Here is a 16,287-nt window from a genome sequence, read left to right as displayed (position 1 = left end):
TTGGTTTTTTTTTTTTTTTTTTTTTTTTTTTTTTTTGGAGGGTCAGGTGAGACAGGGTTTCTCTGTGCAACAGCTCTGGCTGTTCTGGAACTCACTCTTTAGAGCAGGCTGGCCTTGAACTCACGGAGATCCACCTGTCTCTGCCTCTGGAGTGCTGGAATTAAAGGCATGTACTGCCACCTGCCGGCAAAACTGTTTTTTTTTTTTTTTTTTTTTTTTCTAATCAAAGTGAAGTATCTGGATTTTTTGCATGAATTATTTGGAAATATTTAGTTATATTGCTCATAGATTTTTTTGTTAAAATAGTTAATATATATTCCTCATTTTAAAAAAAAATCAGAGAATAGGAAATTGAGCAGTAAAATTCAAACGGGCTTAAATTCTTAATTAAAAATTAAATGCCCTTAAAATTTCAAATGAAAACATACATATGTATGCAATTTATGCATATATACATGTGTATTTCTGGTTATCATTTTAGAGAAATAATATACTTTCATTAAATAACAAGATATACATAGAAAAGATAAAAATTGTTTTTTCGTGTGTGCACACTGCATGGAAACGTGTGGAGGTCTGTGGTATTAACTGAGTATTCTTACAAGTTATCCGTTTTGTGTGTGTGTGTGTGTGTGTGTGTGTGTGTGTGTGTGTGTGTTTGTTATGTTCTTCCTTCCTTCTTCCCTCCCTCCCTCCCTCCCTCCCTCCCTCCCTCCCTCCCTCCCTCCCTTTCTTTATCTGTGATAGTTTTCTCATGAAAATGGCAGCTCACTGGCTGACTAGACTGACCTGCTGGTTTGCTCCAGGGCTCCTCCTCTCTCCACCTCCCCACTCTGAAATTAAAGGCATAAACCTTCCTGCTCATTTTTCTACTTGGATGCTGGGGATTGAACTCATTCTTCATGCTAGCACAGCAAGCTTTTTAGCCATTAAGCTCTTTCCTTAGCCCCAAGCCTTAATGTTTGTTTCCTGAAACAATTCACAACTAACAGTTGTGTATATAGTCTGGCAGAATCTTTATATAATGATTAGTGTTTCTTGCCAACTGGATAAAATCTAGAATCACCTGGGAGAGAGACCTGTGGGTCTGCCTGTGGGGGATTTTTCCGATTATCTTGCTTTGTTTTATAGGAAGTGGGGATTCAGTCCACTGTGAGAAGCACAATTTCCAGGCTGGGTCCTGGAACGTGTAAGTGGAGAAAGGGTGTTGAGCAGCATGAATGAAGTCATCCATTGTTCTCTGCTTTGGTCCTACAGATGTCATGTGAGGAATTCCCTCAAACTGCTGCTGCTGTGACTTTTCCATAGTGATGGACCTGGAACTGTGAGATGAAATAAATCATTTCTCTCTCTCTCTTTTTTTTTTTTTTTTTTGTAAAGACTATTTTACCATGCCAACAGGAAAAAAAAAAAAAAAAGAAACCACTAAGAGAGTATATGCTATTGTGTTTGTTTTTGTTTATATAGTTTACTACATGGTTTTCTTTTGTAATTTCCTTCTACTGAAATTTTATTTTTGTAAAACTTATGTATAAAATGTCCTAGATCCTTTTTTAAAATATAGATTTTATTGTTTTTTGTTATTTTAAATATGTTCAAGTTAACAATGTACTCCAACACAAAAGTAAATAGACAATTTAAAGCATATGCAATAATAACTTCTGACATTACTAAAAATATTCTTTCATATTTTCCAGAATAAGATAATCTAATGTTTTAAACTCATTTCTGTTTCAATTGAAATAAACTGTCAAATGTTTCTCAATTTTTTCCACATCAATATCCTCTAATTTTTATCCTACATATTTTCTCATCAGCACCTAACTGAAAACATTCTGGGAGTCTTCTTTTTTCCCTCTTTTTAAATGAGTGTTTACATATGTCATTAATATGAAGTAACATCGTTTTAAACAATAAACTATGGGTGAAAGGCTTGTTATTTCAAGTAGTCAGTAAATGATGTTTTAAAGTAGAATGAGTCCTGGTTTGTAGCTAGTTATACAGACATTTAATGTATTTTATGCATTTTATTCTCTGAGATACTTTTTAAAAAAATGTTAGTGTTTATCACCCCAGAGTTTTGGGAGAGTACAGAGCATAATAGTAGTAAATTCTGAACTGTTTAAGGGTATAGTTCTGTGGGACTGACCTAAGTTTGTGCTCCGCTTGTAAGCAGTAAATTATGCCAACACAGGAAACAACTTTCTTTTCCTTCTTGAGATTAATTCTAGTTCCTCACCAACGACTGAGATATGCATACTGGTTCTCTGATTGTACAGCACTAGGTGCAATTTTAGCAAGACATTGTTCTCAATGAGATGCATAAACTATTGAAATATCTACTTTTCCTTTTTTCCTTTTCGTTTATTTATGTCTGCTATACATAATATGTATAAAATGATGTACTTAGGTGTAAGAACACAAATATTATCAGTCATAAACAGTGGAGATACACTATACATCTGATGAATTCTTAGAAGAATGAATGCATAGTTAGAGGGGTTCACTAGAAGCATGCTTGAGAAAACATTTTGTCAAAGTGTCTTAGTTATGGCTTCTATTGTAATAAACAACATGACCAAAAGCAAATAGGGGGTGGAACTTGGTTCACGTATTAGAGGTCAAAGTTGATTGAGAAGCCAAGTCAGAAACTCAATGCAGGAAAAATGATGCAGGAATTGAGGCATAAGCCAGGGAGTAACATTGCTTACTGGCCTATCCCTGTGGCTTGCTCAACCTCTAATCTGAGCATTCAGTCCTACTATCAAGGACCAGCTGCCCACAGGTAGCACGGTCTCCACTTCTAATACTGCGAGCCAGGCCCCTCCACATCAGTTATTAACTGAGAAAATGCCCTATAGACAAACCTACAGGTCAGTGTTATGAAAACATTTCCTCAATTAATATTCTCTCTTCCCAGATATGTCTGGGTTTGTGTCAACTTGACAAGAGCCAACCAGCACAGTGCCCGTAGAATGCCACTGATCTTTCTCACCGTTGACAGTTTACCATTTATGTTCTGGGGGTCATTCATAAAAGAGTTTAGTTCTGCTTTTTATTCTGTTGTTAGAAGATTTGATATTCACTTATTTTTCTGTCACCAATTGTCTTTTCTAGTTCTTATGATTTTCTCTAGTTCTGACTACCAGAAATTGCAGGGGGAAAGGTAGAAAACATTGTATTTGATGCTGTTTCCACACATTTCACGCTTCATTTGGGCTGTAGAAAAATGAACACAAGCTTTTCAAACAGCCATGTCTTGCCCAAATGTGTTTTTATAGCCTAACTCTAAAGCTCTAACTAAACTCCAAAGCTCTCCAGCACTTTGGCTCGCCATCAAGAGCAGAACTGTGAGCGGTGCTTCCATAATAGAGCATTGCTTTTGTTATTTTATGACAATCTGCAGGCACTCAGGAGAACTGGATGGGCCATTCGTATAATTCTACCACATAATGCAAATGTCTTTGAACTACAAGGTGGCATTTGTCTTAGTAGTAACATGAAGGTGAAGCCCGAGTACTATAGAAAAGCAAATGATTTATGGTTCATGGGAAATGGTTAAGCCCCACCGGCTGTTTTAGTGTGGGGCTTTAACAGCTCGAAAGCATAAATCTACTGCCGATGAGGCTGCTCAGTTTTATTACTATTTTTCTAACTTGAGAATTTTCCTGTTGGGGATAGAACCACCTTGCCTGGTCGTTTATTACTCATGCTTAAAGCTTTAGTTACAGTGTGAGTCTTTGCATACAGTAGTATTAGAATTTCTTAGTTCTGTGGAATAACAGGTTGGTTCTCATAGGCTTTTTCACTCTCCTTTTCTTTAATAGTTCAAGGAAGGAAACAGGTAGTTAAGAGAAGCATATTAGCAAAGATTCAAGGCTGCAGAGAGTTTGATTCTTAGTAACAGAAAATAATGCAACACACACACACAGACACACACACACAAATTACAGTAGTCTTACTGATAAGTAAAAGAAGTAAAATCTTTCAAAGCTGACAGAGGGAAACCAAAGGGCAAGAAAGTATTAGTTTAGTATATTTCTTCCAAGGGGCACAAAAGGAAGGGAGACAGTGGCCTGTGGATCATGGAGTATGAAGAAGGAGTTAAATCTGTTTCTATGTACAGTTAATAAATACTTGGTCTATCTGATCAATTTTTTTCTTGATGCATTTTTCTTTCCACTTGGGATCTATTGCTAGCAAACCATTTATCCTAGCTATATGCTTTGTTTATTTTCTTTTATCCATTCGGACTTGATGGAAACTATATTTCTCAATTTTAGCCTTTTGATAAATAAACATTAATGCATGTATGTGTACATCATACAGGTACTGACACTTTTCAAAATTATATTTTCAGTTTTCCCTGGTCCCAAGTTTGGAAGTCATTTCTTAGAAAAAAGAAATATATGTGTTCCTATAGCAACTGTTAGCCTCAGCCACATACATCTTACCCAAATAAGTTAGAGAAAATGCAGTTAGCAGTTAATTCTAAAATAAAGTAAATAGGTCAGATTTGAAATAATTAAAAGGGTAAATCTGAGATAGGGTTTTTAAGACTTTTAGTAATTAATTACTTAAATTCTTTCACTGATTTATAGATGGGCAAGTGTTAATCCTATGCCACCTTAGACAAGCTGAGAGCATGTTCAATATATTTCTATGCCTATATACTGAGATGGTATTAGCCTTTGTTAAAGAGGTTGTTTATTGGGGTATATGGTTGATTTTGTGATACACCCCATTCATAACTTATTCATAACTTATCAATTCTGTGGTTTTTGGAACATCTCTTTATTCATTTACCCTGTTGTTTCCTAATATGTAAAGGAAGAGAAATAAACCTCTCTAGTTGTCAAAATCCACTAGTCTAAGTATATTAATACAGTAATATGAGGCCTGCATAATTAACACTGGTATTGAGTCTGTTTTATTGAATTAATCTCGGTTTTATTAGGGATGTGGTATCCTTCTTCACCTGGACCTATATAGCTGATTAAAAAGAAAGGTTATTGCTTTTCCCAAACAGTGTCCTGCTGAGACACTGTAAGTCAAATGATTAGACATAGACCTGTCCTGACAATACTTCCTGGGGATCTGGGATCACATTCAGCTATCACGGAACAGTGAAAAGGTCACTTTCGTTACATGCTCTAGTGCCTGGCTAACATTCAAAGTTCACATATCAGACATCCAGTTGAAATGTTTATTTTCTCTGTAAAAATAACAAAAAACTTTGTGGAACTAAATACACCCAATGAGCAAAGCTCAAAAGCAATACATTTTTAGGAATGTTTTACCTCTAAGGCTATAAATAATTATCTCGAGTAGTTAATTAAAATCTTTGAAGTACAACTAGCATAAAACTAGAGAAGTATGTTATTTTTCTGTGTTGAGAGGCATTTTCAGATTAACAAACTAAATGCCTTGGAGAACTGAGAATTATGGTTCCATGAAAGATGAGATCATAGTATGATATGAACAGGTTTTAACACTTAGACAGGTGAATCTCTGCTCCTGAGTGGCAAGATTCACTGATGGGTTATTTTCATGCTGCTATCTCCAAGACAATCAGATCCTTTCAAAATAACTCACTAAATTATCTGTCAGAATGTAAGATGGGACTTTAAGATGGACTGACTATGGCTTTTACAATTCAGTACATGAAAGGAAAAAAGTTTGTTTTGATTTTTGGATGGTTTGTTTTTGAGACAGGATCTCTGCATAGCCCTCTCTGTCCAGAAGTTCTCTATGTTAACCAAGCTGTCCTGGATGTCACAGAGACCTCCCTGCCTCTGCCTCTTAAATACTGGGATTAAAGGCATGTGCTACTATACCCAGCTTTTTTTTTTTAAAGACAGATATGAAGCACGCTTTCTAATTTCACTGGTGTTTAAAATAATTTACAATCATGTATCATGGTAATTTAGAATTGTGCCGTGTATAGCACAACTTACTCCTGATAGCCTGACTGAGGCGGATAGGGGAAGGACAGACACAAACCTAAGTAAAGAAAAGCAGGGATCCATCTGCAGGATCTTGCCCCCTCTGATAGGGCTGATCCAGCTATGCAGCAAGCTGGAACCTCAACTACTTTATTATGCACAAGATAGGGGGATAGGTTAGCTAGATAATACACATTCATCAGAGCTTCAGCTGCATGTGAATGAGTATGCTTTCAGAGGGCAGAAGGGAGTGTCAGACTCCTTGAACTAGAGTTACAGGTCGTTTTATGCTGCCCAATGTGGGTGGTGGGAACTGAACTGGGGTTCTTTATAAGAGCAGTACACAGTCTTAACCATTGAACCATCTCTTCAGCCTCTGGCCCAGGTCTTATAGTTTCAAAATTCCTTGGAAAACATAAACACACACCCACACAAAAAAACTGATTTTTAAAAACTGCTGTGTGAAAGCAGCAATTATATAATACAAATCGTGTCCTGTTGTGTTCAAACTTTTCTCTCTCATTTTAAGTGTCTCAAAAAGATACAATGAAGTTGGCGACAGGCCATTTCTCCATTTATATTTTCCGTCACTGTCCTACAGATAGTGTGGCATATTTTAATGTGAATGTACCATCAGTTATCCCCATGTCTCAAACATTGTCAATCTGAGATGAGACGAGAACAGATTTATTAGCAAGATTACAGACTCCTTTGCAGCTGCCAATTCTATTTATAATGCAGTTCAACAGAATCTTAAAACTGTGGTTGTAAGTGTACTTGGTGTTCTAATTCTTGACAGTTCCGTCCATCAGTTCAGATTCAGAACGTTCTTTCTTATTCAACTCTCGTTAACAACAATTATTTTACTCTTAATGTATTTAGTCGTGATAACTCCAGAAAAAAAAGTCATTATTTCTAGAATAATGCTCTATGGTTGATAAAGAAATACTGGAAGTTTCTATTGACTTGAATATAAGGTCATTTGGACAGGAGTAGGGTGCTTGGCTGATCACCAGTTTTTACCCAATAAAAACCTCCTGAAGTGTTTGTGGAGCTCTTAAAACAATAGCTAGCATTCTTGAAAACAAAGTCAAAAGGTGCTGAGAGTCTTCTCTGGAAGAACAATAGTATTTCTTCAATAATCTGAAGTCAATATTAAAATATATATTGTTTGAAAAGGTAACTGAATGCACAAGAGTTTCCACTAGGCTTACTAGGCCCCTAACCTGTGATGCTAGGACCATTCCAACTTAATTTTCTCAAGTGCAAAGCCTAGCTTTTCGCTTTCTCTTCTGACTTTCACATAAAGGCAAACAAGCACACATATGAGACATCATTTACTGTTAAGATGAGAGAAGAGAAAGGAAGCAGTACTGCTGAGAAATTACTACAATAAAACTTATCAATAACGGAACAGCAGAGCTAGCTTTATGTCCTGCAGGGTACCTTGAGTTTGGTAGAGTCTCCCATCTTCTGACTGCTACAGAGGGACAGCCATCAGCATCCCTCTGACCCACTTCAGACCTCTACTGTCCACCTTGTAGCTTCATACCCGGGTGTAGGGATTTGTGTGTTGTACTGTTTTTTGTTACTGAACTTTGATTTTCTGATGAAATTTGAGAAAGTGATTTCTATCGCAACAGCTGATACTACTGAAATGTAAAGAATTTTCTATAACTTCCATGACTTCCCAAGGATCATTGTTGTAACTTCTGAGAAACTATAATAAAATTTAGATGATTTTCTCATTTTCATGTGTTGGAAGAAAATGTAAGCACTGAATCCAAATTATTTGACCAGAGAAATGTGTAGATCTCAGAATGTCATCTTTCCCGAAAACGTATATTCAGGATAGACAAATGCAAACAATCCAATATGGATCAACATATTTGTCTAAATTCACTTGGTTTTCTGTAACAACAACAGTGTTTTCTACCTTAGTGGTAGGCAATGTATTGTTCTTTGTCATGGCATTCATCCAGTATCTTCTTACTCTATTAATTCTTATAAGGGCATATTCTTTTTCTTTTTTCTTTTTTGAGACAAGGTTTCCTTGTGTAACAGCCCTGGCTGTCCTGGAACTCACTCTGTAGACCAGGCTGGCCTTGAACTCACAGAGATCCAGCTGCTTCTGCCTCCCAAGCACTGGGATAAAGACATGTGCCACCACCCCCTGTCGTAAGCGCATATTCTTATTCTTCTCTTTTTGCTTATGCCTTTCTGTAAAACATTTAAACGTAATATCAGTTTTCACTTTTCATTGCCGGTAGCCTATTCTGATAACATTGCCAGACTCCTGCAATTTCCTAGGCTAAGTAGAAAACACTCCTTTCAGAGATGGGCAAAATGAGAAATTATAAAGTTGTCCTTATTGTTTTACTTTTATTCTTATCATTGTTGTTATTGTTAAGAAAGGATCCTTCTAAGCACAGCAGGCTGACCTTGATTTTCAATCATCTTCCTCCCACACTTAAAATGATTGGACTACAGGTGTGTGTTGTCACATCTGACCATTCATGAGTATTTCAAAGGCAAAAAATTGAAACCTTCTGAAGAATTTTAACTGACATACAAAAGTTTGGATTTGTCCCATAATAATTAAGACAGTTTAATTTACTAGAAGAGGTAATTTTTTTCTGGTCCAACTGCATGCCCTTTGATGTGACTTATCCAGAATTTAATTATGAGGCAGTGATATACTACTTGTTAATGGCCTATGTCTCTGCTATGTTCAGCTTTCTTCAGAAAGAATTCCTATTGCTTCTAAGTGTCCCTGACACTTGGCAGAAGGCTATTAATAATTTTGCAGTAAAAGATTTTTATTTTTACATCTGACTTTAGGAGTAGCTCAGTGTGGCTCCTATATCTTTGAGATCAAGATATTAGAGCTTCAAACATTGTAAGGTAAGTTTTACTGTGCATGTACAGGTTTTACAACACGATGTTGTGAGAGCCATGTAGATAAAAATGCAAATTACATTGAAATAAATTACCATTTCTAACATCTTATGTAGTTTCTTTTTAATAAGAAGAGTCAGCTCTACATATTTAATATTATCCCCTAGTTCAGTGCAATTTCATCAACCATTGTCCCAGGTCACATACCAGACAACTTGAACTCTAAAGATATTCATGCTATACATCTGTTTCATTGTATCTTTCTGCCTCCTTTCTCCTCCTTCCCATTCTTCGGTATTTACTAATTTGTTTTCTGTCTGGATGTGTGGCTTCATTTTTTTTGGCTCTACCCAAAATCGATTCCATATGTAATTGAATCCTACAAAGTTGTTGTTTGTTTGTTGTTGTTCTTTTGTTTGCTTGTTTTGTCTCTGCGACTCGCTTAACCGCATAATACTCTCCATCTCCATCAATGTTTGAGTGTGTGATAAACGTTAGGATCTCTTTTAGATCCTCAACTAATGTGTGTGTGTGTGTGAGAGAGAGAGAGAGAGAGAGACAGAGACAGAGACAGAGACAGAGACAGAGACAGAGAGACAGAGTCAGAGGTAGAAACAGAGAGACAGAAATTCCTTCATCTATGTATCTTTTGGATTTAACTCTTGCAATGGGTATAAAGTGCGGTAATCTTGACAAAATGTTCATTGAGTGTATACTTGAGAGAAGATCACTGGACCATGCAGTTATTCTAATCTGTTTATTTTTATTTGGAGGGACTTGCAAACTGTTTTTTATAACATTAACCATGTTCTAGCACTTTCTTACATCTTTAGTTAATGTTTGCATATATATATATATATATATATATATATATATATATATATATATATATATATATGCAATTCTCTCTATATATACCACTCTAGTAAGTGCAGACATCCAATAGAGATTTATATTTTTTTACACTTCGGTTTCCTTAAGGTTTTGTGGGACAGGGTTTTCATATACTCATTAGATCATTTCCTTGTCTCTATAGAAGTTTCTATTCCTATTATTTGACAAAAGTTTATATTTATTTTTCAGAGCTGAGTTTGAACCCAAGGCCTTAAACATGCTAGACACATGCTCTACCACTGAGCTATAATCCCAACTTCATTCATTAAACATTTAGTCTTTTTTCCCTGATTTTGAATAATAAAAGTTCTCAATCACATTGAATATTAACATATTGAATATTTATAACATTTGAATATCAGGTATGTGTAATTGGTAAATATTTTCTCCAGTATATATGCTGCTGTTTGTTTCATTGGTAACACCCAGCTTTGTAACTAGATGTACTTCCTACTAGTTAATCAACAACAGCAAAGTTTGAGTGACATACCTTGCATTTGTGTATAATATTACTTCCAGAAGCAATAGGTTATTATTTTCATTTTTGCAAACTGAGGTTTTGGTGTGTTTTTCAAAAAAATCATTGTTAAAGCAAAACTTAACCACCCTCCCTTATGTTTCATGTAGGATGACATAGGTCACATAGCACACATAAAACTGCATTCATGTTAATGGATTTTAGTGTATGGGGTCAGATAGAGCTCTGACTTCAAGCTCTTGAATGTGAGCTTCCAGTTCTAACATAAGCAGTACTAATTAATCGTATGTAACTTGAGTTAATTTTGGAGATTTATTTTTACATTTATCTATGTTTCTGCTTTATGCCTTTTCTATGTTTATCTATGTTTTTGTTATTGGTTTTTCGTGGTTTTCTTGTTAGTTTGTTTTTATGCCAGTTTCTGTCAGATCTGGCCTGGCTCTGAAAACTTTGTATTGTTTTTCTTTCTTAACATTAGAAACAAACAACAAGAAAAATAACCCAAGAAGTCTTTCTGAATAGGAAGGAACTGTGTACCTTGGAGTTCACCTGTTACTATTCTCTCTTCCTTACTTCTAGGTTAATTTTAATGAGTTTTTAATTTAGGCACATTAGACAAACTATGAGAGAGCATGTTCAATAGATTTCTGTTCGTGTATACAGCAATATAATATACTGAAATGTAAGTGATTCAATGGCAAAAGAAAATATATTTTAGTTTCATGTCTTTTTGTTCCCAAATTTTTATCTAATTATATCTAAAACAAGTTAACTTAATGGACTTCATACAAATATGTTTACATTTATGTTCTTATAAAGATGTTCTGAGATAATACCTAAAGAAGAAAGTCTGATATAAAAATGGATAATTAACCAATGGAACAAACAGGTCAGAACATCTAGAAAATCCCCAGTTATCTACTTTCAATTGATGCTTGACAAAGAGATCAGGAATATACAGTGAGGAAGGGATGGTCTTTCTAATAACTGCTGTTACTAACAATTAGAAAGAACATGAAGAAGAACAAATGTGGGTTCTCACATGAAATCATAATGAGGACATCACAAAAAAATGAATAAATGGCAAACTTGAGACTCACATTGATAATGCCCCGAGAACAGAGCAAACAGTCAGCACTTTGTGATTGGGTTTAGGGCCTTGGTGATGATTTCATAGCTGAGATGCCCACAGTACATACAAATTAATAAGAAGAGATACAAATATTAAGACCAAACCAAGAAATAAAAGCTTGAGCATAGAAAAGGAAGCTACAGAGGGAAAATAATGACCTGTACATTGAACGGAAATATTTGCAGGAGAGACTAATTTCTAAAATGTATAAGGAATCCAAAGAGCCATTAACTTGAAAGAGGGCAATGAAGGATATATGGGAGGATTTGGAGGGAGGAAAGGGAGTGTGGGAATGATGGAATTATATTCTCAAAACAAAAAATAAGTATTTTTAAAACTTCAAATTGTAGAGATAAAGGAATAGAATGAAAAACTGTGAAATACGCTTCACAAAAAGAGTTAAGGATGACCTACAGATATATGACAACATGTCAGACCACTTTAGTGATGCAAATGATTAAAGACTCAATGATGCACAAGTAAAAAACTTAACACTCAGTGGAAATGTAACTTCATGAAGCCATTTGTGAATAGTCAACAGGTTCTTCAAAACTGAAATGAAAGTTATGAAACTGTTATAGATTCAGCTATCCCACTTCCAGTAAATGTCCAGAAGAATTGAAACTGGTGTGTTGCATACATACATATTTTTCTGTGTTCAGTTAGGTTGGAGTTATCACTTTTATTGGTCACATATTTCAAAGTTACCAAAATAGATTATTAATATTCTCACAAAATTATTATTTAAGGAAATTGGTTAGGCAATATATTGGTCATTAGATTGGCTGAATATTTCTGCCATGTATATAGATCAAAATATTTTTATGACTGGTATCACACTTATTATTTGTCAGTAAAAATGTATTTTAAAGCCCAGCAATATGGCCTCACAGGTAAAGGCATTTGAAGTTCAAGTCTCTTGACTAGAGTTCAAACTCCAGAATCCATGTGAAGGTGGAGGAAGAGAGAGAGAATAGCAACACCAGAGAAATGTCCACTCATCTCCATATGTGACCATCCATTGCATATTTATGCCCACAATACACACACACACACACACACACACACACACACACACACACACACACACTGAATATACTCATACAAAGAGAGAGTTACAGGGACACAAACCCAGTATCAAGAATAGAGATGGATGACTTTTTAAATTGCAAAATAATTGTTGTCCTTCAAAGATTGAATTCTCATAATAGCTAATAACTGATTAACAGTATATATTGGCATATTTTCATCCATAGGAAGACAGATGTTTTCTTGATACAAACATTGATTCTCAATATGGCTTTAGTCACTATGTATACCTGAGCCTATGAGTCTTGATATTGACCTCAATAGTCATCAATTCCTACTTCAGGTATGCAAAGCCATAAATCATAGTTATTTGACACTCCGCTGTTTCTGTTTTCTAATTTCCCAAGACATCACAAATCAATACTTCCCTATTTACAAAATGAAGAAAACAGTTTATTCTGATACCTAATTTGTAGAACATAGCATTTTAAAACAGCAAAGCTGAAATGTAAGCATTTGTAATTCCTAAAAGCCCTTACAGGATAGAATGTGATCAAGGGAACTGACACCTTTGAATTTTAAATAATGTGTTCCATAATTGATGATGGAAGCACATTTTTCTTTCTAAGTGTGAAGGCTACATAAACAAATAGGTAGTTATGTTATTTTATTCAGAGACATGCCACTTAATGCAATATTATAAATGCAAAATACTTGCAATTGAATTAAGCAATTTAACCTAAGCCATAAAATGAGTAGCAGGAATGCAGAGTTAGAAGGTAATTGCCAGATTTCAGCATCCGTCTGTCCCATTCTCTAAAACTTTAGAAGTGTTATGACAGTATTTAAAATATAAAAAGCTGCACCTAGATAAAATTGACTCATCAAAAGAAACATCCAGCAAAGAGACTGCAGAATGGGCTTGGAAAATTAACAAGGCCTGATGCTCTCCACCTAAATTATTGTCACACACTAATTAGCGATGTGCTCCGATTTGAGTCTTTAAACTTGTTCCTTTGAAGATTTTCTTAAAATTGTATTCAAAGGAAAGCTTCTCTTTAATACAACTGTATAATTCTCTGCTCACTTGGGAAACAGAGCTTCCCAGCATAACGTTGCTCAAATGCAAGAGCTGACTTTTAATGGAGGTGCTAATTATTAGCATTCCAACACCAGCCAATGGCTGCATTCTTTCAGATGGATATAAAACAATAGTGCACATTCCAATAAGCACTTGAAAAACTCAATAATCTTCATTAAATACATAAATGTGCATGCTAAAAATGAGGATTCCCTCCTGTGATTTATTATGAACTATTATAAAAAGCAAAGCTGGAGAATAGCAGCATTATAAGGCAGGAGAAGGGACTCTGGCTGCTAATTAGGATGTAAATTTATTATTACAGCACTAGAAAAGAGTTACTTCATATTAAAAAAAAAACACTGACCATAGCTTGGTCACTCAAAATATAGATATATTAACCTTTAACTCACATGGTACAATAAGAATAAGGAGCATGTTAATTGATGAAATGCCTAAAAATGACTTAAAAGAAAAGTCTAGGAATGGCCTGGTGTTATGGAAGTACGACAGAAGAAAAGAGGACTTTCTATAATGTCTGGAAGATTGTGTAGTTTACAAGAAAACTCACATCAACCTTACTGTCACTATCTGCATGACACCTTATTTACTACCTTTTCCCTGCCAGCTTTCTTGTGACATTGAATGTAATCTCGAGTCCCCTTTCTCAGTATAAAAACTCATTACTGCTAAGGTGGGAGAGGAAGGACCTTACATTGGGAGATAAAGTGATAAACTGGTTGAGACATGAGTCAGTGTGTGTCCTTGGGAAGACAACCTTCTCAGGACTGGGCCCCTTCACCTGTGCAGTAGGAGATTAAGATGAGCTCATATTGAAATGTTCAGATTTCACCCTTGATATTACCGCAGAGTTTTTCCTGACAGAGTAGCAGCTGTGGGGTGTAGGTCCTTTTCTATTTGGTGGGCTTAAGCTACCAATAAACTATACTTCCTGGGGGATTGATAGGAGACAAAACATACTTTTTCCCCCTGAAGTTGGGGAGAAGGGAAGTGAATAAAAACCACTGTATTTCGAATGTCCTAGACCAGGCAGTGAAGGAGGATGGCCGGGATCTGTAGTTTTTCACTTCCTCCTGCTCAGCTGCACTTCCTAGGAACCTGACTTCCTCCTGAGCAGCTCTAAGACAGTGGTAACAGAGCAGTGATGGCCGCCAGCTCTGGGCTTTTGTCCTATTAGATTCCTTACACTTTCTTGTCATGCCCTCCACGGATCTGTAATGATTCTGTTTCATTTTTTTCTGGATCCTCTCTGTTTCTTTAACATAACAATTCCTTCAATAAATTCGTCAGACATAATTTCTCTACGTACTGCACTTCCTAAAACTTAAGTCTTGCTTTCTTGATAGAAGGCTGGCTGATATAGTTTGTAGGCATTTGTTGTAGCGGCTGTATAAAACAGTGATAGACAATATATGTACAATGGTGAAAAGAAAATACGGAACTATATGTATTTAATTTAATCAGCACCAGGATGCTATTACAATATTACAAAAACAGTGATTGCATAAGGGTAAATGATTTCTCTATGTGTAAATAGTGTATATGTATTAGTGAGTGTGTGTGTGTGTGTGTGTATATGTGTGAGTGTGTGTGCATGTGTGTGAGTGTGTGTATATGTGTGAGTGTGTGTGTGTGTGAGTGTGTGTGTGTGTGTGTGTGAGTGTGTGTGTGTGTGTTTATGTGTGTGTGCTTGCATTCCTGTGGGTGCCCAAGCACGAGTACGGGCATAGAAGCTAGAGGTTAATGTCGGAATGTCTTCCTCACTTGCTGTCTCTTTTTCTCTTTTGAGACAGAGTCTCTCATTGAATCTGGAGTTCAGCGAATAGGTTTGATTGACTGATCAATGAACCCCAGGGATCCTCCTAGCTCTCTCTCTTTCTTATTGATATTCCTAACACATGCCACCACACCTGACTTTTTGCATGAGATCTAGCTTATCACACTCAAAGCCTCATTTTACAAAGAAAATGATTTCCTGACTGAGTCATCTCTCCAGTGCACTAATCTTGAAGGTAGTTTAAATCCACCCACTCTACATGTACATCTTTTGGATTTTGCCATCTGTTTAAAATTCTACACAAATTTAATCAGTCAGTGTCCTTTTTTAAAAATCTTCAAAAAAGGCTTGAATGACATACTTGTATAAACTAACTAAAAATAAACAAAAACTTTTAAGATATCATATATCTAAGAAAAATTAATTCCAAATTTAAACCAAACTACACTGAGAATAGTAATAGTGACCTGAAATGATGAGGTCATTGAGAAGCTTTTTCTTTTGGTATGTAAGTCTCAACTAGGTGGAGTTTTTTGTTTGTTTATTGTTTGTTTTTGATCAATATTTTTCCTAACCATTGATTCATGTATGTTTCTTTTAAAAATATTTCATATTTTACTTTCTTTCTTTCAGAATATATGCAACTCACTGTGATAAAATTTAATGGGATTCTGTAGGCCATTTTCTAGGAACATTGCTAACTATCAAAATTTCTGACTGATGAATGAAAAGAGAAAAGTTATAAGGATGCACAGTGGTTTGTGTTCTCTCAACCATGTATCTCCATTTATATGACACAAGTGTAAAAAATAAACTATAACTGTAAGAGAAACTTATGTTCATGAGTGAGGATTTCTCAGAATAAATGCAGATACAGAAAAATGCTGAAGTGTTTTGAAGTTAAGTTCCTGGTTATGGATGTGGGTGAAGTGAGGCAGTCAAAAAGTACAATTGCCAGCTCCACTGTGGGCCATACAGAGAAAGAGGAGAAAGACGCCATTCTCTGATGTCATAAATGACATGAAAGGGTGG

Source organism: Peromyscus eremicus, chromosome 6 (assembly GCF_949786415.1).
Source record: "Peromyscus eremicus chromosome 6, PerEre_H2_v1, whole genome shotgun sequence".
In the NCBI taxonomy this organism is placed as follows: Eukaryota; Metazoa; Chordata; class Mammalia; order Rodentia; family Cricetidae; genus Peromyscus; species Peromyscus eremicus.
The sequence above is the reverse complement of the archived record's forward strand: the minus strand, read 5'-3'. Positions refer to the sequence as shown.